Source organism: Myotis yumanensis, unplaced genomic scaffold, assembly GCF_028538775.1.
Source record: "Myotis yumanensis isolate MYYU_CA2020_CCGP unplaced genomic scaffold, mMyoYum1.0.hap1 SCAF_1, whole genome shotgun sequence".
NCBI classification, from domain to species: domain Eukaryota; kingdom Metazoa; phylum Chordata; class Mammalia; order Chiroptera; family Vespertilionidae; genus Myotis; species Myotis yumanensis.
Window position 1 is genome coordinate 11,644,938 of NW_027223752.1, and position 25,777 is coordinate 11,670,714.

The window sequence follows — 25,777 nt, forward strand, 5'->3', positions numbered from 1 at the left end:
AGCTGCAGCCAACGCTTTTCTTTCCCGTCTCACACCAGGGTTTGACAGTGAGCTCCGGCTCACCCGCACGGACGGAGTTTGGTTTCGAAAGGGGCAGACAGGCGGGTGTTTCGGTTTTCGCGGGGATTCACGGCTCTCCTGAGCAGCCTGCTTGCCTTACAGGCGGGCACAGACCCGGCCCCCGGCCGGCGCGCACTAGGACCCAGCGGGGCTCCGGGCCGGGTAGGAGCCGCCGCCGACCCCGGGCGGGCGCCGGGGCTGGAGCCGGGGTTCCGGCCGCGTTGGGCTGCAGCTCCGCCGGGAGACGGCACGACCCGGCAGTGGGCCACCCGCGAGTCCATCCGCCGCAGCCCCCCAATGCAGCCGCGAGAAGCCGCGGGGGGGCCGGCGATCGAAGGTAACGACAATGGGGCTCATTTCCTGCCGCCTGCTCTTCTGCTCGGGTTCAGCATTGTCACGAGCAGCCCTCGCTGCTCAGGCTGCTGCATTTGGGGGCACCCTTTGATTTTTTTAAGGTGTCCGCCCCGTATTTCCACCTGGCTTGGTTGATGGATAGCACGCAGCCCATGGGGGAACGATCCAGGGATGGCAAGTTGCATATTTTCATTAGTTTTGTCTCAAAAGTAAGTTCATTTAAAAAAAAAAAGTTTCTCAGGAATTTGTGGCTAGTCGTTTTTTAAAGAAAAAAATTTTAAAATAATAGACAAATGGATCATTTTAATAATTCAAGTAATTGGTGTAATTCTGTTAATTACTTCCTCGGGCTTTACTTTTGTGGGCTCCCCGGGCGCTACTTTTATTTTCAAGGAACCGCCGAGGTGAATGTGGAGTTGGGCTCGGGCAGTTTCCAGCATTGCTGTCGCAACTGTGTTGCCATCAATTATACACAGTCTCCAATCTGTGGGCAGTCCCGGCTCTCCTCCGAGGCTGTAACTGGTTATGCTGCTGTGACACCTCCGGATGGAGAGTTTCCTTGGAGGGCAGTCAGACTGTTTCTCCTTTTGGAGAAACATTGTTTTGAGGAGAAAACCATGATGCCTGGCGGGGGGAGGCTGGAGAGACTATGTCTCAGGCTTTGTGTATGCTCCCGGGATGACATTTGGGGAAGGGTGCACACGTTCTTCCTGGGCAGCTTCTAATGGTGAGGATTGTTCATTGATTTCCTGGATTAGTTTCCCTGGTGGGGAACGCGGAGCCCCTCTGTCACAGGATGTGCTTAAGGTGACGAGTTCCCCAGCAGTTGGGACACATGATTGCCAGTGTAAAATGTGCCTCCTCTGCAAGCCGGGAGCTCCCGCGTGGAGCTGTGGCGGGCAGGGTGCGACTGGCTCCTTGAGGTAAGAGGGCATCGTTTCCCGAGCTGAGGAAGAGAGCCTGTGTTGTGCCTTTTGTTCCCTGTTTCTCATTGATCGCCAGCTCTGCCTTCCAGAGGGGAGTGCAGCCCGGAGAGTGCAGAGCTGGGGAGCCTGCACCGATGACTAGGGCTCACTTGAACTCTCACACTGATTGGTTGCGGGAGACCCAGACTTGGGAAAACAGCCACCCCCAAACCTTCTTTTACAACCACCCTGTAAATTCAGATGAGCCTCCTTGTGCACAGATTTCTGCCAGATTGATTGTTAAGTCGGGTGCCGTTTGCTCGAGGTGCCTTTAAGTTTAATTTTTTTTTGCCTTTATTTCTATGCAGATTAAAGTAGGCCATTTTGGTGGCAAATTTCTTTGCAGATGTCAGCGACTAGCCTACATGTAGAGACGTATCACTTTACAGTCCCTTCTAGATGGTTTTTTCTTCTCAGGAGTTGTAGAATGCCAAGTTATTCAACTTAGGATAATTTTTCCTACGCATTTTTTTAAAATCTGAATATTGAAATAGCACCATCCGCGGATGGATGCTTAACTGTATCTTGACTTTGGTAATGTGTCTGTGCACTGGCATGGAGCAGGCACTAAGTTTCCGTCCGCAACAGTGAAACATAAAGGCAACGAAGAGCAAACAGGCAAAATCGGCTTGCACACTATTATAAGGAATTGTGACATCTGGTTTGAGGAGAATGCATTTCAAGTCCAAGAAAAAAAGGTCACTCTTTACCTTCTAAGAATACGGGTTAGTAAATACCATGGAATATTATATCCACAAGAGGAAAAATATAAGGCCGGTGCAGATATCTCCATTTGAGCCTTAAACCACCTCAATTAAAGGAGCAGCGTCCCATAAGTTGTTAAATGTATAAACACTTTTCTGATTGGCTTAAAAATTTAGACACAGGAAGTGGATGGTATCTAATAACCGTGAGTGGAGACATGGTTGTCATGGAAACTGAGAAGAGTACCCCCCCCCTCCATACATACACTCCCATAACCACCACTTAAAAAAAAAAATCCTGCATGTCATCACAGATGCCTGGAGAACATGTTGGCCTCTGTAAGCTTTCCCACAGCATCTGTTGAAACCTGAGACTGTGCCTGTCAAATCAAGGTCATTTTACAACAACAATCAAAAATGCAGTCTCCTAGATTTCATAACTATTTTATTGAAAATATGTGAGGGGGGGGAAAACCTGAAAGCAAGGATGAACACACGTGCTTACTTGGCATTTTGCTGCTTCTGAGTTATGCAAGGAAAGGCCAGGAAGGTATTGGAGCGCTTAATTGTGACATCAGATTGATTTGTCTGTCTCCTGCTAGAACCAAACTCTTTTTAGAGCTGTGAAGACCAGTAACACACCTGTGGAGGAAGAGTCGCCTGGGGGACGTGTAATGAAGACCTTCCCTTTGCAAGAGGGTTCGGAGTTGAACTCTCACAATTGAATTCCAAGAACCTGGGCATTTTGGAACCGGGCCCCAAGGCTGCCTCCTGCAGGGGTAAATGGAGACCATGCCTGGGGCTTTGGGAAGGACAAGGAAGGTGTTTTCAATGCAGGAAGGGGAAACCGAAATTGAAATAAGAACGGTTTCAAAACTGAAACTATGATTATTTGGTGAACTTAGAAAAGTTTCCTGTTCTTTTGTGAATAGAGAAGAATGCTTTAGTTCTTAGGGTAATTGAGAGGTGCTCCCAGATCAAGGTTGTAAATATTTTCAATGTCTTGGTTGGTACTGGTTGCAGTGAGGGGAGGAAAGGAAAGTTTGGAGACACCCCTTCCCCCCCATTTCACTTTGCTAAGTGACATACCAAAGAGGCCCTCTCCAGAATGTTGACTTTGGGGATGAACACTGAACCTTCTAAATATAGAGCCAACGCGTTTCCTGTATTCCTCTCATCTTTCCAATGGTAGCCTTCACATGTTAAGTTCTGTGTCTTCATTCAGTAATAGCTTCCAATCATGATGATTTAGAGCCTTGTATTGCTTTATCTTAATTGAAAATGGTCAGTTTTAAATCGAATTTCATTAACACTGATCTTTTAAAAAAGCAGCAAATTTGCTTTGTTTTCATCAACTAATTGCATTGGGGGAGAGAGAAGGTGGAGAGGACCCTAACATTGCTGGGGTGATTTAGGTATATTTCACGATCCCATGTCCTATAGTTAATGGGTTTGGTGAAAAGGTTAAGTTTCATGGCACAACTGTTCTCTTTGAGCAAAGGATTTCCTGTAGGGAGCTTTCTTATCTGTGACTGTGTTCATTGGCAGGAAACTTGTCAGTTGCTTGTTTTTACAAACAGAAGGAAATGAATGGGATTTGTTGGTTTCTAGAATCTCCCTTCATTCTCCATGGTCTGTCAGACAGTTTGCTCAGAACACTTCATTTCTAAAGGGACTTTGCGGAGCTCCATTAAGTCCCTTCAAACCTTTGGCGTGTCTGTTTACTTATTTATTTACTTTGGGACCTGAAAAACTGATCATTATGCTACCATGTACAACGTCTTTTACCAACACAAGTTAACAAGATACTCAAGTTCCAACTCATTTTCAGTTGTCAGACGCACACGTACGCACGGTAGCAGGCATCTTTTGATAGCGATGCCCAATTTCTAATAATTAGTCTGAAATACCAACCACATTGCCAGTCTTGATTTTGGGTTAACCTGGAGAGGTGAAGGGAGAGAGGCAGCTTCATTCTTTTTGAGTGTAAGGGGAAAAAAATGCATAAAGACTACCTGTCAGGTATATGCCTTCTTTTCTGATGACAAAAACTTGATGTTGGGGGAGGGTTGGAAATTGGGGGTTGGGGTGGGGTTTTGCGTCCATATAAGGAAACAAATCTTAACTTTGAAAAGATTTATTGTGCCACAGTCTGGCTTATTTTTGGATATTGTAAATATAAATATATTTGTTTTAATTCATATATGTTTCAAATTTTGGAAGTAAGGTGAGCTTCTCTAAAGGAAAAAAGGACATAACCTCCATCCGAAGGGGCAGCCTGGGGAGGGCGTTAGGAGCACCTGAGAGAGAGAACCATTTGTCGTTGCTATGGTGTTTACGCCCTTTTGAAGGCATCATTTTTTTATTGATATTTAGCACCAAATGAAATCTGATGTGAGACTCTAATATATGAGTGGAATGAAAACAGTTTCTTTGAGGGAACCAAGAGCCTGCTTTCACCCCCTGTGCCTGGGACATACCCTAGGACTGCTTTGGACACAAGTCAAAAAGCTTTTAAAGTGCCCAAAATATCCTCTAAAGAAGGCCGGAGGGAGTGGCTTGCAGAGTCCTGGAACATCTTAGCTGCAGAGAGAACTTTTGTCTTGACAATTTAAGAGGGTGCTTGTTTTCAGAGTGAGCAGGAAAATGGTATGCAATACAATGTGTTAAAATAAGCCAGCAGGTAGATAGTGAAAGATTGGACCGGACAGAAGCATGAAAAAAGCCCCTGGTCTAGTCTATAAGTAGGGAAGGATAAAGAATGTCTTATGGGGTTACGTACAAACCAGGGCCTCCTTTCCTTACAAGTCGAAGAAACATAGCACGGAGGGGTTCGAGATCCGTTGATTATGATTGTACTCAAATGCACGGATCTGTTCTCTTACCACCTCAGGATATGTTATATCCCTGTTATCCTATCTGTCAGTGAAAGTTATTTCATATTAAATGTCATTCATGAAAGTTTGCCAAACCATATAATCTGCCTGGCAGACTCACTGGTGTTTTGAGTGTTGAGTAAAATGATAACACACAGTTGTTATTTGCATATTGTCAAATACTAGAGGCCCGGTGCATGGATTTGTGCACCGGTGGGGTCTCTCGGCCTGGCCTGCAGGGATCAGGCCGAAACTGGCTCTCCGGCATCTCCCAAGGGTCCCGGGTTGCGAGAGGGCAGTTCTCGGGTGACGCACCCCAGAATTGGGCTCCCTTCTCTCTGGGTCTGGGGTGTGGGTGAAGCAGATTTGGGGCCAACAGTGCCCCAGCAGCAACCTAACTCACAGCTGATTCAGCAAGGAATTGGACTCCCTCCTCTATTGGTCAGAGCATCTGCCCCCCTGGTGGTCATTGTGCGCCATAGCTACCAGGCAAACGATCGAACAGTCAGATGGTTGCTTAGGCTTTTATATATACAGATATTCAAATTATCTCCTCTACTAGTATTATGAGATTGACTAAAATGGCAGTATCGGGATTGGGCTTGGTCCTCCTATTTTACATCCCAGAAACTACAAGTATTAAGATTTCTAGGGGTGGCAGACAGAGGAATCCCCTCTACTTCTACTCTTGATTTAAAAAAATATATATTTTTATTGATTTCAGACGGGAAAGGAGAGGGAGAGAGATAGAAACATCAGCGATGAGAGAGAATCATTGATCGACTGCCTCCTGCACGCACCACTCTAGGGATCCAGCCCACAACTCAGGCATGTGCCTGGACCTGGGAATTGAACCATGACCTCCTGGTTCATGGGTGGGCTGCTCAACCATTGAGCCACGCACTGTTACGGAGGGGAGGAGAAGTCCGTAGGGATGGCAGGCAAACTGGAGTAGCATTGTGCTTCTCGTTCCCACCTCCCTGCGTTGTTTCCTGGAATCTGTGCAGTTGGGGCGTTTGTAGGAGAACATACAGACCCTTCACTCCATTCTCCTGTTATTTCCACTGCCTTTGCCTTGTTTCTGTTACCTGCGTGGGGTTAGAGATGGTGATTAAAATCAGCAATGTCCCAGGAAGTCTTCCAACAACTTGTGAGGGGACTTTTTCTTTTTTTTAAGAAAATCTTTCCTCTGCAAAGATGAAACTAATACAAGCACAAAATAGTTGCTTGTGGTAGTGGATGAAAATGATTGTGATTAACTTTTATTTGTTGAATTGTGTTGAATAAGGTTTTCCTGTTTAGGCTGTTGGAAGCTATCTTATTCCTCCTCCCACCTGAAATAGAAAACCAACAGAGCTGTCCCAAGGTATATTCATGATAATAGACCCGTGGCTCTTCTTGAGTGAGCGTTTATACTCTGATGTTCTTAGGGACTTTTGTTTTGGAACTCATGCATTCCAGTTACCGGGACATTGCTGAAGTTGCCGATTCTTGCAGGATTCCAGATGTTTTACGGAGTTATTTTCTGGTACCTTCACAGATGTTATTTTCTTAAGATTCCGATAGTAACAAGTCCTACTTGGAGAAGGAATTTTAGTATGTTACACAAGGTTAGATGTTAGATAACCTCAGATATTTCTCCGTACTCTGAGATTTTCTGATGAGGTGAACTTAACTTTTTTTGCAGCCTTTAAAATGAAAACAATGACCACTTACTGACTAGTGAATACATGCCCAAATTAGGACAGTCATATTAGGACTAGATTGAGTATTTAGAATGGTCTCTTGAAACAGAAAAAAATTACTCTGGGTAAGTTTGGCAATGTTGGGTGATCTAGAAAAATCACATCACACTGGTAAGGGGCTTTCCTCTGTCTGGTGCTGCTCCTACATTATTTCAATTGTTTCTTATAATAACCTAGTATTAATATACCACCACTACTAAGTAATGATAATATACATTAGTATCCCATTTTACAGATGAAAAACGGAGGCAACTATGTTGTCAGAGCCACACTCTTTGGTTCCAAGTAGTTCTCACCCTGACTCCAAATTCCAGGCATTTTCCACCCTACTAACTCTCATAGCCATTCCTCTGTTTCTGTTCCGGGGTCCATGACTCCCCCTTCCAAGCTAAAAATGGAGTCTCTTCCTGGGAAAAATGGCAGTGTTGGGTGGGGAAAATTTGTTGTGATTCTGGTAAGAAATAGGATTATGCTTCTCGTCATTATGTGTTCCCATCTGACCATTAGTGATGGGAGGGACTTTTTAGTTCCCTCATTAGTGATTATCTCCCTTAAATCATCTTCATCTTCTGCATTTCCCTTCCTCTACCTCTGAGCACATTCACCTGTTTGGTCAATGAAAGGCCCTTACCACATAGGGATCTGACTTTCCTGAGTTGCCCAGATATTACTTGTAGTTTTTCTGTTGGTGGCATCCACAGAAACGGGTTTCCTCCACCACATTGAGTTTTATACTTCGTATGAACTGCCCAACAAATTCAGGGGTGCAGATACAATGACATCTCTTTTATTTCTTTCTGAATGAAAAAATGGGCTTAGTTTGTCAGATTAGCAGGATACTCAGTATCCCCTTCTTGGGTCTCCCTTACTCCTAAATCAGTGGTGGGGAACGTTCAGCCTACAGGCCTCATATCATTTGGTCTGGCCCTGCCAAGGCATTAGGGATGAGTTAATCAAATGTTTGACCAAATAGAACAGACTAATTTTTAAGCTGATACTTTTGTATGGCCCGTGAATGATGTTATAAATATCCAAATGGCCCTTGGCAGAAAAATGGTTCCCCAAATGGATTTATACAGTACCAGTGGAGCAGGTCAGTTTGACTTCCTCATCTAAGCAGGGAGCTCTGCTTTTGTGCTCGAGTGGGGGACCCACTGTGCCTAGAATACGTGTGTTCAGCTGGAACTGCAGTGGGAACAGGGTAGACATTTTTGGTGAAGCCGGTGCTAGCACTTTGTCATTCTCTTAAAGACTTCAGGTGAGAATGGTCAGAATCTGATGGAACTAATTCATATTTCACATACATGCTGTCACAGATTTCACATGCATGCAATCATTTTAAAGAGTTGAACTAGGGACGTGCCAAAGATACATCTTCACATTAGGGGAGACAAACCATCCAGCCACTTATTTAGTGAACAGTTATTGAGCACCTGTGGCATACTAGGAGCTGTGCTCTGTGAACGGAACATAAGGGTGAAGAGATCACTCCCAGACATCCTATCTGCTCCGTAGCTCTGATTGGCTTCTTAGACTGTATATATCGTTCTTTTAAAAATATTTTTATTTTTATTGTTGACACTATTACAGATTTCCCCATTTCCCCCTAAATATCCTTCTTTTGAAGTTCACATTCTAAGCTGATGTAGAGGGAGGGAAGTCACTCCTTCCCTGAGCTCCTCCCTGAGTGTACGCCTCTTGTTTTTGTTTATAAGCTGACCTTGTGAGGTCTCCAGGGCAGGTAGTTTACTTGGGAGACAATCCCAGGAAGACACCAGTAGGGGGCATCTGTGAGAGATGAGAAAGAGGCATCCAATAGTGCTGTGACTCGCCACTTCCCACTGTGCAGGGGAGCTCGGGCGTCCTGCAGCTGGCTGAGAGCTTGTGTCCAACAGACCACATGTCGCTTTCAGTCACCGGCTGATGGCTGCTCTCAGGGGGCCTGGATTCCCAGCACTCAAGGGTGGTGGGCAAGTTGGCAGAGGGGGCTTTGGCCGAGAAGGTTCTCAGGGGCTTGTTGATGCTGTGGGTTGCCGTTGAAGGCCGGGCGGGTGTGCACGAAGATAGGAAGGCCTCATAGGCACGACAGGGCCTCAGCATCTCCTACCATCAGTCTCTGCTCTTCATCTCCCCCCACAGTCTCAGAACTGTAGACATGTTAGGAGAAAAATTGTTTTTACTGGTCCTCCAAACTTCACAGTGAAGGAAGATCCTGGGACAGTGGTTTTTCAGTGTGAAAAATGGGAATAAGAGAAATTGATGTAAGTTCAGAGTCTAAACATTCAGGCAGCAGTTTTCGATGGGGGCATTCATTTCGTTCTGTTTGTTTTCCTTTGTTTGAACCATTGTTCTTGTTTCCCAGGTTGGAAAACTTGGGCACCCACTTGTTTTGCATTTCACCATAACCTAAGACTCAGTAATGTGGAAGTCCTGAAGGGATTATTGCGAAGGCTAATCAGAAAGCCCCTGATAGGCCCTTGGCACAGAGCCTGGCATGTAGTTACAGCTTATATTGTTTTCAGCTACGTTTGTATGCTGTTGGTGTCATGCCTCTACTTGGGACTTACGGTAGCTCCCTGTTGCTCACCTTACCAACTCTGTCCTCCTCTGTCTAACATTCAAGACCTTCCCTAATCTGGCCCTACCCACTAGTGCTCAGGGAATGCCCCCAGAGCTGGTCAGGGTTTATTTGTCTCTGAGTCTCTGAACTGGCCTCACTCCTTCCAGCTCCTGCCTTTGTTCATCTCATCCCCTGACCATAGCCTTCGTCTTCCTCTCTTCACGCATTGTGGAGTCACCTGTTTCAGCCACTCTGCAACTCCCTGTGCAGGGAATATGCAATTTGTTCATTTTGTCTCCAGCAGATCTTCTTCCCCAGCAAACACCCATTGGTTATCAGAGAAAAGAATCATCACTTTTGATCCCATCCATTTTAAAACTTAGTTTGATAATCCAAACAGTTGCTTAAGATAATTGTGTCTTAGGAAAACGATGTCCATTCCTTCCTTCATGGTGTCCTCTTATTTGCCTGTGGTGGCGTGTGTGGGAAGGGGTGGCGAGCACACATCTCCCTTTTATTTCTTATGGAGGATGAGCAAACTCAGGCTCCTTAGGTCGGCTAGCCTCTGCTCTCAGGAGCTACTAGTAGGTCTCTGGCCCATTGGTACTGCTTATTCTATACAGCAGGTTCTTGGATAACACCATTTTGTTCAAAGTCGTTTTGTTGTAACATGATAACATATTTAATGTTGATGAGCTGCCCTAGGAACTTAACTCTTGTTTATATCAATTAGCCTATGGTAAACAGGGTTTTGTTATAACATTTTCCCCTTAAAGTCACAGAACCTATTGATATTGAAGACTTACTGTACCAGCAGTTGAAGGCTGTGGCTCCTATATCACATAGTCTAGTCTAGTGGTTTTCAAAGACCCATAGTAAGATACACAGACGTTGTCATGAGATTCTAGTAAGCACATAGGATATATGTAGACATGGACAGGCCATACAAAGTTTTTACTAAGTAACATGTAAAAACGGAAACATAACTTTCACAATATATTATTATTATTGCTACACTGGGAAGCACTTTGATCGCTTCTATTCTATTATTTTTTAATCCCTACCCAAGGATATGTTTATTGATTTGAGAGAGAGGGAGAGATAAAGAGGGAGAGAAATATCTATGTGAGAGAGAAACATCGATTGGTTGTCTCCCATAAGTGCCCTGACCAGGGATTAAACCCACAACCTAGGTATGTGCCCTGACTGGGAAACGAATCTTTGACCTTTCGAATCATCGTCCCTGTGAATGGGACGATGCTCCAACCAGCTGAGACCCCCACTCCACAATTAAGGCCCCACATGTTAGACATTCTCATTGTAAAATAGAAATGTTTATTCAGATTTACCCACATATTTACTACTTTCTTTCCTTAAAATACCTTCCCACATCCCTACTCCTCAGATTACTTTTCTTTTTACATTTCATTTAGTGAGTATCAATTGAGGGAAAACGATTTCGGTTATTGTTTGGTGGAAATTTTTTTTAAAATACATTTTATTGATATTTTACAGAGAGTAAGGGAGAGAGATAGAGAGTTAGAAACATCGATGAGAGAGAAACATTGATCAGCTGCCTCCTGCACATCTCCTACTGGGAATGTGCCCGCAACCCAGGTACATGCCCTTGACCGGAATCGAACCTGGGACCTTTCAGTCCGCAGGCCGACACTCTATCCACTGAGCCAAACTGGTTTCGGCTTGGTGGAAATTTTTATTTTTTCCTATTTTCTTAAAATATAGTTTTGCTAGGTATAAAAATATTTTTGTTAGGTATAAAATTCTAGTTATTTTCTCTCAGCACATTAAAGATGTTCCACTGTTTTCTGGCTTCTGCTGAGAATCCAATGTTAAGTCTAATTGTTATTTGACACTGAAGGTATTCTTTTTTCAAGATTCTTCATGGTTGCTTTTTGTCTTTGGTATATTGTAAATTTTCTAGATATGAATTTTTTTATTCTCACCAAGGATATGTTTTTATTGATTTTTGTAGAGAGGAAGAAGAGAAATAAAGATAGAGAGCTAGAGAAACATTGATGTGAGAGAGAAACATCAACCGCTTGCCTCCTGTACACCCCCAACAGGGTATAGAACCAGCAACTTAGGTATGTGCTCTGACTGGGAATCAAACCTGTGATCTCACCCTGGCCTGGTTTGGCTCAGTGGTTAGAGTGTGGGCCGATGGACCAAAGGGTCGTGGGTTCAGTTCCCAGTCATGGGCATGTACCTTAGTTGTAAGTTTGATATCTCGGCCTAGGTCAGGGTGTGTGTGGGAGGCAACCAATCAATGTGACTCTCTCACATCGATGTGACCTTTTTGTGTACAGGGCAGTGCTCCCACCAAGCCACACATCCAGGGCATGAATTTCTTTATTATTATTATTATTTTTGCCTTGGGATGTGTGTGTGTGTGTGTGTGTGATTTTGTGGATTGCTTTTTTCACTACTTTTGGAAAATTCTCAGAATTTGTCCCTGTTCTGTACACTTCTCTTTTACTTTTGAATTTCAGATGAGGTATATGTTAGATTTTAGTTCTCTTTTTTATGTTTTAATCTCATTTTCATGTTTTCTGTCTCTATATCTTTATGTGCTATAGTCTAGGTAATTTTTTTGTCTTCTTCATTTCCTGTATCTACTCTGTTTAAGCCTGTTTGCAATTTATCTATTTATTTATTGTTAATCCTCACCCGAGGATATTTTTTCCATTGACTTTTAGAAAGAGTAGAAGGGAGGGAGGGAAGGCGCAGATAGAGGAGGTAGACAGAGAGAGAGAGAGAAAGAGAGAGAGAGAGAAACATTGATGTTCGAGGTTGATTAGTTGCCTCCTGTACGTACCCTGACTGGGGATTGAACCTGCAACCTGGGTATGTGCCCTGACTAGAAATTGAAACTGCCACCTTTTGGTGTATAGAACAATGCTCCATCCAACCAACGGAACCACACCAGCCAGGGCACAATGTTTCATTTTTAATTTATGTTGCTTTTGGGCTTAGTAAATGAGAATGACATATGGAACTGAGTTAAATTGTTGGCATCATGGTTTGTTTTCTTTTCATTGAGTGGTTTTCTTTCTCGACTACACTGTGTTGTGGATGGGAAAAATCCCATAATAGATTACTAACGTCTTAGTAGCTAATCTATTATCCACCTGCTCAGATGCAAACACAGTACATGTGGAAAATTACTTTATATGCCGATAAAGCCCATGTTTTGGAAAAATGTTGTGCTGTTTATATACAAAACATTGTTTTGAACCAAGCCATCTAAAATATGCAGATGAATCACAGGGAGTTGTATCTTGGATAGGATCATCAAAATTCCAGAAATGGTCAGGCTACAAAGTACAAGATGTGGTGAGTCTATATTTAGGTATCGACCATGTTTTGTTTGCGCATCTCCTTGGGCTTAGCTCTGGCATTGGTCAGAGAATAGCTCTCCAGCCCGAGGCTTTCACTCTAGATCAGCATTTTCCGACCTCTTTCATCTCAGGGCACACATAGATTAATTACTAAAATTCTGTGGCACACCAAAACGCTTTTTGCTGATCTAACAAAAATAGGTATAATTTTGATTCATTCACAGGGGACAGCTACTGTGTGTTGGCTGTTGTCATTTTTTATTTTTAATCCTCACCCGGGAACATTTTTCCATTGATTTTGAGAGAGAGGGAAAGACAGAGAGAAACATCAATGTGAGAGAAACACATCGATTGATTGCCTCCTGCATGAGCCCCAACCAGGGCTGGGGCCGGGAAGGAGCCTGCAACTGAGGTATGTGCCCTTGACCAGAATCAAACCCGGGGCCCTTCGGTCAACAGACTGACGCTCTATCTACTGAGCCAAACTAGCTAGGACTGTCATTTTTCAATATGACAATCTAAGGGAAAAGAGGTCAGTGCCCTCTATTTAGTCAGGGATTGCATGTTTTGGGAATTCTTGTGCTGGTTGAAAATTGCCGCTCCAGATGACGACTCAGGTGGCCAGTCTAGCTCCTCAAGAGCCAAGACAGAAAAGCTCTCCACTTGTTATGTTGTTTCCTTCATGGAACAGGGCATAGGATTTCTGACAGATGAGAGTAGGGTACAGCATTTCTAATAAAATAGATCAAGTTCAGGAGGAACAGTACACAGTGCTCTTTCTGGAAATTATATTAACTTTCTTCTCAACATGAAGGCGTCTCTCTTACCTTTTAAGAAACATTTTTCTCTTGTTTAGAAACGTTTCCAAAGTTACTCTTTTGGAGGTACCAAGTCTCAGCCTAGGACTTTAATGAGATACAGAGTCCAGGAACTAGCAGGTTGCTTGGAAGAGTTAACTCCCTCTATCGATACAGTGAACTACTGAATGGTTTCTTCCCCCATTGAGCCAGGGCTCATTCTACCCTAAATGCCAAATATTCAGTCACCACAAGGGGAAGAGACAAGACTTCCATGTTCTTGATGTGGCCAATGTGATTTTGAAGTTAATTTGTATTTTTTAAGCAAAGTATTCCCTGCATTATTATTGGGGAGACCATATATCCTGACTTGTGATAGTTTTGGTTTATGCCCACCGCTCCACTGTTGTTATTCACAGTGAGTGCCTCCTTTAATTTTTCAAAAGTGTCCTGGTGTGTGTGATTGTCATCACCGCGCTTACAGTGGTAGTCAATGTGTCTATCCAGAGTAGATCAGCTTTGTTCAGACCAACTGTTGCTGAGAATAGCTGCATACAGTGAAAATGAAAATAAAACGTCAGTTTGGAAGCATTGGCGAGGCATCAAGGCAATGAGGAGTTGCAGAACCAAGATTTGAGAGGAGGAAAGGCCTAACTGGAGAGCCTGGCTTCTGGATCTTATTCTTGAGATAACTGTCAATTCTGAAAGTGGTGGCTAAGAAACTTAGCAGAAGTTTCAACAAACTCATGGTATTGGCAGCATGGTAATTGTATTCAGGACCTGCCAAAAAGCAGAAGCCCTAATAAACAACTGAGACTTCCATTTGGAACCCTAAGTCAAGATGAACCAGAAATAGAAAAATTCTCAGAGGGACTGAAGCCAAAAATCAAATATTTTCAGATTAGTGTCCCCAGCTGAAGTGCCTGCCAAAAGCCTCTTGGGAGAAAAACACATCTTGTTATCACTAGAGGTTTTCACGTACTATATCTGTCACCCAATGAAAATGACGAGAGATGAGTAAAAACAAAGAAAAATATTGACAAATGAGATACACCTTATAAGGATTCAGATGGTGGATTTAATCATATATGGTCTCTAAAATAACTGTGACGAATATATTCAAAGAATTAGAAGATAAGATTTAAAAATTTGCCATAGAACTGAAAATTATAAGCAAGAACTAGGTTGGAAAAATACAGATTAACTTTTTAGGGTGATGGAAATTATCTAAGAATGCACAATTGAATTAATATACTGAAACCATTGAGTGTATTTATAGTAGGTGAATTTTATGGTGTGGAAATTATACTTTAATAAAGCTGTGAGTTAAATGGAGTAGATGCAGTTGAAGAGTTAATGAACTAGAACATAGGACAGAAGAAAATACCCAAAATAAAGCATGGAGAGGCAAAATAATAGAAAATAAATACAGGATTTTGAAAGACATGTAAAGTATGGTGGAAACTCTTAATATAAATGTCATGAGTTTCAGTAGGAGAGGAGAAAAATGGAACAGAAAAAACAATTGGGAAAAATGGCTGAGAATTTTCAAAAACTAACAAATGACCAAAGCCACAGAATTAAGAAGTCCTATGACACCAAGCAGGTCAATACAAAGAAACTTCACCTGTAAACAGGATAGTAAGTTTTCTGAAAACAAAAACAAAGAGAAAAGCTGAAAAGCAGTCAAGCCTGGAGGAGTGGGTACGTTTGGCCTTCAAAGGAGCAACAATAAGATTGACAACTTACTCTTCAACTCAAATAGCAGACTTCCGAAGGAGATGGAACAATATCTTCAAATTGCTAAAAGAAAACAACTGTTAACTATGAATTCTATCTCTGCCTAAAAGATTCCTCAAAAATGAAGAAAGGTAAACACTTTTTATTATCATGAGCAGATTTGTACTAAAGGAAATACTTAAGGGCATCATTTGTACAGAAGAAAAAGTATTCCAGATCAAAACTCAGAGATGTAGGAAGGCATGAAGAGCAATAGAAATAATAATTATATAGTTAAATATAAGTAAATATTGACTGTATAAAATAATTATCTCCTATGGACTTTAAAATATATATAGCGAATAGAGTATATGTTCAAACTGGAACTTAATCTGGAGAGATTAATGAAGTGAAATTGTTCTAAAGTCCTTAAATTGTCTAGGATCTAATAAACTAATTTGTATTAGCTATTTATAAGTCAATGATGCATGTTTTAAACTCTGGAATATATATAGTTTTTTAATCCTCACCCGAGGCTATGTTCTCCATTCATTTAGAGAGAGGAGTGAGGGAGAGATGGAAGAAGGGAGGGAAGTAGGGAGAGAGAGAAAGAGAGAGAAAGAGAGATTAAGGAACTCATTTCCAGCCCAGCCGGTGTGGTTCCGTGGTTGAGCGTCCCATCTATGAACCAGAAGGTCACAGTTCGATTCCCAGTCAGGGCACATGCCCTTAGTCCCGAGTGTGGGGCGTGCGGGAGGCAACTGATCAAGGATTCTCTCTCATCATTGCTGTTTCTATCCCTCTTCCTCTCTCTGAAATCAATTAAAAAAACATTTAAAAACAAACAAACAACTGGAAGTTTGTACTTCTTAATCCTTTCGCTTTTCTGCCCATCCCTCTGGCAACCATCAGTTTGTTCTGTATATATATATATGTTTTGTTTGTTTCTGTTTTGTTTTATTTGTTTGCGATACACTTTTAAAAAAGAGCATTCTGGCTACTATGTGGAGAACGGAAGCAGACAGACCAGTTGAACGGTATGAGTGTGGGAGAGAAGGGGCTTGGCTAGAGTGGTAAAATGGAGTGGTGGGAATAGAAGGATTTAGGATGTACTTTAGAAGTAAAGCTGATGTATAGAAAGTGTAGGGTGAGGGGGAAAGGAGCAACGGAGAATTATTTTAGGATTTTAGAAGGCAGTGTCATTTCCTGAGATTGGAAAGACGTGGAGCGGGGAGGTGGCGATCAGGAGCTGTGTTTGGAGAGCCTGACTGAAATGCCTGTTGGGATGTCAGGAGGCAGCTGGGTTATTTACATCTAGAGTTGGGCGTGAGTGAAGAGTCATTGGCACGAAGATGGTGTCTACAGGTGTCAGTGGGTAAGATTATTCAGACAGAGAGGGCAGAGAAGAGGGCCCAAGTGAGAGCCCTGAGCACTAAAATATAGAGGCTGGACCAAGAAAACATGCCTGGGAAAAATCACTGAGAAGGAGATTTCATTGACGTTAAAGGAGATTTGGGCATGTGGTGTCACAGAAGCCAAAAGAATCTCATTGATCAGCTAACGATGGCCCCACAGTACACACTCAGGGAGAGTCAGTTTTCCCGTAATGTAAACAGTATCGTTCATTGATTGTAGGTCTTTTAAGGGATGTAATTTTACTTTTTGTCCCAGCATAGATTTAATTGCAATGGCATTTTTTTTTGCCTGTTTCATAATGTCTTTCAAGGCTGAAATACGGGGCCCTGAGAGTCCTGGGCTGGTCTCTCCACCAGCCTGCAGATCCTCCAAGTAAAGATTTCTCTTTTTCTGCCCTAAGTTCACATGATTTAATTTGTCTGAGTAACCTGCTGCCGTCATAGGTTTTCGTAGAGGCCTGACATCTAACAGAGTAATTAATGCTTTAGGCTTTTCGGACCTGTTTCAGGTTTTTATTAATCGCCATTGTGATTGCACGTATGAATTATGAAGGAGTTATTTTTGGCAGTTGGATTTCCTACTCAGAAAAATTTCCATATTTGTTCGTTGTGAACTGATTGCCCCGAGAAGAATGAAAATGGAGACTGTTCCATGGGTCCTCTGCAGACATTTCAAATTACCCAGGGTGAGGCTTAGCTCATAGTAAACAGAAGTGTGAGCTGTTCCAGGCTGATAGTGAAGTGCTCTCTCTGTAAGTTAGAGATGCTCTAGCACCGCCCCGAATATGTGGATTTTGTGAACTGTTTGAAGAGGTGCGAGCCTCAGAAGAAATTTGTAGGTTGTCTATGATTCCTGCCATCGGAGGAATCCCACCTAGGACCTTCATGGTTGGTGTGCTGTTGTTTTGGGAGTTTTCCAGGAGACGGAGGTATCCAAGTAACTGGAAGAAATAATTCCTTCTAATTTTTAAAAATATATTTTTTATTGATTTCAGAGAGGAAGGGAGAGGGAGAAAGAAACAGAAACATCAGTGATGAAAGAGAATCATTGATCGGCTGCCTCCTGCACACCCCGCACTGGGGATCGAGCCCTCAAACCCAGGCATGTGCCCTGACTGGGAATCGAACCTTTATCTCCTGGTTCATAGGTCGATGCTCAGCCACGGAGCCACACAGGCCGGGCTGTTCCTTCTAATTTTATTTAGGGAAACCATCATGGATTTTCAAAATTTTGAGATCAGTATAGGAAGAAGGAATGGGATGGGTGGTATCTAGTCCTTAAAATTCAATCTCAAGTGTGAAAACTAAAACACTGACTGTTTTCTGTGAAACTCCTCCCGTTAAGGCATCCGCTCACCCCAGACATTGGCAGGTTTTCTGCATAATTGTGACTGTTGTACCTGCAGGTGGGTCCTGCTCGCCACTTCCCTTGGCCTAGGGGGAAATGTAGATTTCTGCTGTATTATAGGACCTTTTACTCCGTGCCTTTTACTTTGACAAGAGACTTGCTGCTTTACTGGGAGCAGGGCTCTTTGTGATGATTAGAGTGATTTTCCGTGATTCTGCCCATACTTGGGGAAGATTTTGGAGACTACAAATAAAAGACAAAGTGGTTATATCAGTGTATGGATGGAGGCAGCCGCTCTGCTAGTATGCAGTGCCTTGCCTGTTGAGTGAAAATACCTGTTATTGCTCTCGCTGCCATTTTTACTCTTCCTGAGTGGCCAGTTGGGGATGAGGGGTGGGGGAAGGAGCTGGGTTGGGCGGGAGGAAGTCCATTTGCAAAGTCAATCGCGGAAGTGTTCAGGCAGAGCAGCAGACATCGGATCTGCGTTCTGTATAGATAAGGGGAGGATTTGATACCCAGCAGATGGGCCGCCCCGCTAATGCTAGGGAAGCTTGCTGTGGCAGACTATGCACTTCTAATCTGATGGTATTTTCATCTTAATGTACTTGCAACCTGCTTTTTTTTTTTTGGTAGGTAACAGCATTTCTGACAAAGGTGATAAATTCGCTAAAGCTTAACATTCAGACTCTCCTCATTTGAGTGTTATGTAATTATATATATATATATATATAGGCTCAAAGGTCCCAATCTTAACAAATTCCCTTCACAGGAGTACCGTTTGAGAGCCCATTCTCTCATTAATTTTATTTGACATTTATGTCAACATTACATTCCTAGCCTAAAAGGAGAAATCACATGTGTACGCAGGGGTGTATTTTAGAGTGGAGTATTTAGTTTGGCAGTGAAAGGCAGCCAGCTAAGTCTGCTAAAGGGAAATTTTCTAAATTAGTTGATAGAAAGTGGTCTTAAAGCACGAAATCCAAATTGTGCTACAAAGTGCTAAATGCTGGCACACATGGCCATTTTGATATTTGTAACTTTTTTTTTTTCCTCCAGGGCTCCCAGAGTTGACTTAAAATGGTGTCTGGAAATTTAACTTGGGAGCCATCAGAGGCGAGCGAAAGGGACCAAGGATGGGTCGCTGTGGTGTCAGGAGTGGCAGTCACTAATGTGAGACCTGGTGCAAAAGTCAGCCCTGATCCCTCTCCCGCTTGCAGTGACTTCAGAGCCAGGAGTTGATCGGTTATGCACGCAGCGTCCCGTTGGTTCCCAGTTCTGCTGAATGAAGAGTTTCACGAAGCTGCCTTGGAAGTGGGAGGGCAGTTGGGAGCCCCTTCCGAGCATCGTGAACTGCATTACTTCTCTGACCGGTTGATCACGTGGCCAAGGCATTGCTTAGCGCTTCCAAAAGGAGACAGAGGGTGGTCTGGGGTCATTAGCCCTGAGCAGGGAACAACTGTGAGAGAACATTGCTGTCCTCTGAGCTCGGTGTCTAGGTTGAATTTTGAATCGGTGGGTGCCACCAGAGAAAAAAGGAGCTGCCCCTAAGCAGGATCCAAGGCCTGAACGTGGCAGTTTTGGTTCCGGAATGCTGACTGTCACATATTTTGTGGTTTGTGTCTTCTCGAGCTGTGCTTTGTGCTTGGCTATAAGGATGAATTGCAGACTGGGATTTTTTTTTTTTTTTTTTCAGAGAGCTCATGAGCATTAGAGAAGACCGGCCTTTGGCATTCCAGCATTCACCCTTCTCCACCATGGCCTCCCAGCTCTGCCAGGGCATGATCCCAAACAAACATTTCAGTTCCCTCCATGCTGTCTTCATGGTGGCTCTGAAGGGTCAAATGGTTGGTGACCAGCAGGCCTGCGAGCCTGTCCAGATGGCAAGGTCCCTCCACGGTCCCCACTAGAGGGATTTTAACGGGGACCCTCTGGAGTCTCGATCTCCTCGGGTCCCCTGGGTGGGCGGCCACTGCATGTCTCTGAGAGTTAGGAGTGTTACCAGGGAAGATGAGGTGGAGGACGCTTGTAGTTTACGAAGGAGAAACTGTGTGTCTGGGTTGGCCTCGTCATCAGCATCAGCTTAGACAACTTTGCTCTCCGCACCTCAGTTTGGCTTTGAGGATGTTGTGATTTTCTTACTTGTCTCCTCTGTGTAAGCTCTGGCTGGCCTTTCGAGGTGCATTTGTGCACAGAATAATCTCTGGTGGTGGTGGTGATGGTGGTGGTGGTGTATGTGTGGGAGGGGGTGTTTTATATCAGAGTGCTGGTATATCCTTTCAGCCCCCTTAAAGGCACTACAGGTAGAACTAAGAAATTCATAGTTTTCTGGCTGTCAGGGCAGTTCTGGATTTCAGAGGGAAGAGATTTTGAGAGTGGGAGAGGCCCTGAAGGTCTGGGCCATCTTTGCACATATAGATAAGCCCAGCGAGGTTCTGATCGTGCAAGGGGGTAGGAATGCCTTTGCCGAGAGCTGATAAGAGTCATGTTCCAGCACCCTAGAATGGAAGGGATCTTCAAGACTGTGGAATCACACCCGGGCCATAGGCCCAGGATGGCAGAGCTGGGACTGCAGCTAGGTCCCTCCAGCCCTGAGTTCATTATCCCCTCGAGGCTTTCTGGGTAGAAGGTGATTACAGGCACTTATGGATTTCTCTCTTTCTTTCTTTCTTTCTTTCTTTCTTTCTTTCTTTCTTTCTTTCTTTCTCTCTTTCTCTCTTTCTCTCTTTCTCTCTTTCTCTCTTTCTCTCTTTCTCTCTTTCTCTCTTTCTCTCTTTCCCTCTTTCCCTCTTTCCCTCTTTCCCTCTTTCCCTCTTTCCCTCTTTCCCTCTTTCCCTCTTTCCCTCTTTCCCTCTTTCCCTCTTTCCCTCTTTCCCTCTTTCCCTTTTTCTCTCTCTCTATCCCTCCCTCCCTCCCTCCCTCCCTTCCTCCCTCCCTCCCTCCCTCCCTCCCTCCCTCCTGCCTTCCTTCCTTCCTTCCTTCCTTCCTTCCTTCCTTCCTTCCTTCCTTCCTTTCTTCCTTTCTTCCTTCCTTCCTCTCTATCTCTATCTCTATCTCTATCTCTATCTCTGTCTCTATCTCTATCTCTCTCATCTCTCTCATCTCATCTCTCTCATCTCTCCCTGCCAGCCACTAAACGTATCCATTCCAGGTCTTTATCAACCCCAAAGAAGACCTAAAACCTTACTAGGGAGGTGTTTACCATGGGACTAATCTGTCCTTGTTGAGGCCATGCCTCCATTTTAAACTTGGTTAAATGAACGACCATTACCTTAGATACATCCCATTTTTCTGGAATTTTTGCTGCTGCCTCCAGCTGCCCATGGGGTCTTAGTCCATTCAGGCTGCTGTAATAATACCACAGACTGGGTGGCTTAGAAACAGCAGGAGTTTATTTCTCACTGCGTGGAGACGGAAGTCCTGAGATCAAGGTGCCAGCATGGTGGGCTGAGGGCCCTCTTCCAGGCCACAGACCTCTTGTTGAATCCTCACCTGGCGGAAAGGGGTCTCCTTCATAAGGGCACTAATCCCATTCATGAGGGCTCCATCCTTGTGACCTAATCACCTTGCAGAGGCCCCACCTCCTAACACCATCACATTGGGGGTTAGGATTCCAATGTGTGAATTTTGAAGGGGACACAAACACTCAGACCACAGTAAGGGGTGACACTTTTCAGCCAGGAAGAGGGTCTTCTCTGGAGGGGAGTGAATGATTGGGTGGGGGCTGCAGGGAGAGTGGCTCAGATCAACAGCAATTGCTATGAGTAACCATGGAGATACTTCCCTCTGCCTCGTGTCCCCTTAAGAACAACTCCTCTTTGCTACTTAAGACCTTGCTTTATACAGATGCCCCCACTTCCTGTAGCCTTGCCCCAGCATGGAGAGCGTGTCAGACGGGCCTGTAGTTCTTGCCCCCCAGTACCTGTCCACATGGCATCGGTCTCATTGCTTGGCCCAGGAATGGTGTGTGGATATATCCGTGCTGTGTGAGGGGGGGCTCCCTCCCTTTCTTCTCCGGTGCAATTTAGAAACTGCCAGTGGACTGGATGGAGGGCCCAGTCGCTTCTTTAACGAAATATTCGGAGAGCAACAAGTGCAGCTGGTTTTCCCTAAATGCAGCTTTATTGGCATCTGGCTTCTTGTAATATACTTTTAATATACTATGGATGCTGTCTCTGAGTAAATCAGCAGGTATGTTTTGAAATTAAATATTTGCTAAGGGCTAGGTTCTCCTGGTGTTCAATTATTGATAACGAATTTCACAGACACTGTCTGAGACTTGATGATATATGATCTTCGAGTGACCTGCCATTTATTAGACTTTATCTGCCCATGAAATCCATTTCCAATTCAGACCATATCTACTGTGGGGATTGCTTGCCAGAAATCTATTCCCAGGTTTCTCCTTATTTCAGTGAAATATCTCTGTCTCAGCACCTTTCCCAAGGTGGCTGATCTAATCGGGGCCCAATCACTTATCGCTTCTCATTTCCTTTGGCAGGTCTGTCAAACTGGGAAGTGTGCAGTCTGGAGCCATAGGGACCCGCCCCCTTTGCCCTTTTCCTGTAGAGCTGATGGTTGGAAGATAGGAACTCGCCAAACCAGAGCCGGGCTGGGCTTTGCTTTAGGGTCCGAAAAACGGAAGTGGCCTCCTGCCTTTCCCTATGTCAGGCACCTTTCCTGGAAGAGCAGGGCTCCGTGACCCTGAGCCATTAGAGCTCAATTGCATGGCATGGAAGGCCGCTTGGCCCTTGAGCCCTTTTCGGCTCCCCCTTCCTCTTAGACTTCGAAGCAGACAGGTGTGTGCTTCTGGCTGCTGCCAGGGCCAGCTGGCAGGACCACTCTAATGTGTCATCGCAGAAATAAAATTTGTCACCTCTGTGTTCTCAACCTTCGCTCTTTCATGTTTAACCAGCACTCCGAATCTTTATAAACACATCCAGGTTTCTATTTTTGTTTCCTAATTAATTCAGAAAAGGAGAAGACACTGCTAATGATAGAAAAGAGAGGAGGGGCACAGGTAGGACTGAGGATGGCTTTTGTTGTTCAGTTACATGAGGTAATTGAATGAATACGGGTGCCCACACGTTGAGAAATTACCCGGGACCTGCCAATCCCTTGGTGATTCTTGGGCTGTCCTGGAACTGGTCAGAATTTATGAACAAGGCTACATTGATCAAATGTGAAGGCAAGCTTTTCTTCTTATACTAATGGACAGTGATACCTCATTTTCCCAGCCACCAAGGAGAATAAGAATTTCCACATATGTTATTATTTTTTTAAATTATTTAAAATGTATTCTTTTTAGCACTACTTAAATTAATTCTCTGAGTACATTAAACCTAATTTAACCTTTGTCTTGATGATTCAAAATCATCTTTATAAATATCTGGAGCTGTGCACTTTCATGATTGCAGAATCTTAACAGACTCAGGGTGTAGTGTTTTAATTAAATGAGCATTTCCTCCATCCCATTGTTACCAAGAATGCTAAAATAATAGGCATGAAATAATGGAAAGAGTTCTAAATTTGGAGTAAAAACTCTGGTTCTCATTTCAGTTTCATCGTTAATTAGCTGTTTGCCCTTCAGCAAGTCTCTTAACCTCTCTGAGAATTTATTTCTTTGTCTATAAAACTGGAGGATTGGACTATAATGTTCCCCAGGTTGTTTAGATGGCTTACATTTTATTAGAGGCTTGCTGCACGAAATTTGTGCATGGGGGGGGGGGGGGTGTCCCTCAGCCCCGTGTGCACCCTCTCCAATCTGGGATCCCTCTCACAATCCAGGACTGCTGGCTCCCAACCGCTCGCCTGCCTGCCTGCCTGATTGCCCCTAACCAGTGGTTCTCAACCTGTGGGTCGTGACCATTGGAAAACACATACAGCATATCAGATATTTACATTATGATTCATAACAGTAGCACAATTACTTATGAAGTAGCAATGAAAATAATTTTATGGTTGGGGGTCACCACAACATGAGGAACTGTATTAAAGGGTTGCGGCATTAGGAAGGTTGAGAACCACTGCAACCGCTTCTGCCTGCCAGCCTCATCAGCCCCTAACCACTCTCTTGCCAGCCTGATCGACGCCTAACTGCTCCCCTGCTGGCCTGATTGCCCTTAACTGCCCTCCCCTGCCGGCCTGATCACCCCCAACTGCCCTCCCCTGCTGGCCCGGTCACCCCTAACTTTCCTCCCTTGCCAGCCTGATCACCCCTAACTGCCCTCCCCTGCCAGCCCGATTGCCCCTAACTGCCCTCCCCTGCAGGCCTGGTCACCCCTAACTGCCCTCCCCTGCAGGCCTGGTTGCCCCCGACTGCCCTCCCCTGCAGGCCTGGTCCCTCCCAGCTGCCCTCCCCTGCAGGCCTGGTTGCCCCCAACTGCCCTCCTCTGCTTGCCCGGTCACCCCTAACTGCCCTCTCCTGCCAGCCATCTTGTGACCACATGGGTGTGGCCATATTGTGTGTTGGAGTGATGGTCAATTTGCATATTATCGATTTATTATATAGGATTTATTATATAGGATGAAGGGCCATGCTGCTCTGCAATGCCAGCTGTCCTGAAGGCTTTGAAGGCTAGGATTGTTTCTTTATGATATGGCCCCAGGTTGTTCAGATTTTCTAGATATTGTGTTGGCATTGAAGTTTTTCTCTATATCATGGGTTGCACACTATGATCTCTGGGCCAAATTCAACCCACCACCTGTTTTTGTGAGTAAAGTTTTATTGAAATGCAGGCCCACTCATTGTTTGCATAATGTTGCTGGCTGCTTTAGAGCAAAGGTGGCTGAGTGGAGTAGTCAGTTCCTTAGAGAAGGTGCGAGTCAGAATGCCTAAGATAATCACCATCTGGTCTCTTTATCTTTACAGGAAAAGTTTACCAACTCTGCTGTATTTTCATTTGTTTATTTTCTTCACTCTCAGTCTGCCACTTTTCCAGGAACCCGTTTTAATGTACCACATCTACCTGACTAGAGGCTAAAGAACCAGACAACACAGCTCATTAGAATGAAGTTCAAAGGGAAGGTCAGTAGGTCCTGAGCAGAAGTTGGAGGGGACAGTCTTTGACCACAGTGCCGAGTGCAGGGGCTTTTTTAGCTGCCTCGAGGTCCTTCTTTCTCATTTGGGTTTCTGAGTAGTTATTCTATGTAGCTGAAGCCTCACCATTATGTGAAATTTCTAGAAATGGTTGCTTTTATTTCGTTGACTGTGGTTACGGATTTGCCATAAAATCTGCTTCCTGCCACTTCATACCTGTGGTGTGGCTCTCGGGTTGGGCCCGATGCACTGGAGCACACTGACCTTGAGATTTAGATCCTCTCAGCTGCCCAGGTCTGTATGACCCGAGGCCGTCCCCTTACTCCCCCTAGCCTGTTTCTTCTGTAAAATGGGAAGGACACTAAAGTCATCATAGAGTGTGCTGCAAGGGATATCAGGTTTCAGCTCCGCGCTTCAGCTGCCCTCCCCATCACCTGGATGCAGCAGATGTGAAACTGCTATGCCAAATTCGAGAAAATAAAATGGGTCACAAGCCATGGTGGGCAAGATCACGGTGCCTTCACACTTACCAGGTGACTCCACCATTTCCTCTCCTCTGTGTGGCCAGGTAAGTAAGTCTTGCCGGAACCCTGCATTGACTCAGCTCATGGTAAAGTCAGACTTGGATTCCTGTTAGGCCCTGTGCCTGTGTTCAGCTCCTGGGAGGTAAGGGGAGGAGTTAGGGTGAGGGGCAAGTTGCAGACATTCATGGGACCCTTGTCTTAACAGCATCACCCCCAGTTCCTATCTGTTACAGATGATGGTGCTGTTTTGTGGGCATGGATCTGAGACGCGAGTTATGTCTAGATGTGGTGTAGATGACTGCCTCCCTCTCTGGC

At 44.3% G+C, this 25,777-nt stretch overlaps 1 protein-coding gene across 2 annotated transcripts in view; it reads left to right on the plus strand.

Annotated features, from left to right (window-relative positions):
• The window catches only part of LOC139009746 (forkhead box protein N3), a 237,760-nt gene that overhangs the window by 45,599 nt on the left and 166,384 nt on the right, over positions 1 to 25,777 (plus strand). The window contains exon 1 of one of the 2 annotated variants that reach the window (XM_070413849.1): positions 248 to 397. The exons of the other annotated variant lie outside the window; for it this stretch is intronic. The gene's annotated coding sequence lies outside the window, so the exon portion shown is untranslated. Of the gene's footprint in view, positions 1 to 247; positions 398 to 25,777 lie in introns of those variants that run through there. 2 annotated transcript variants of the gene reach the window in all.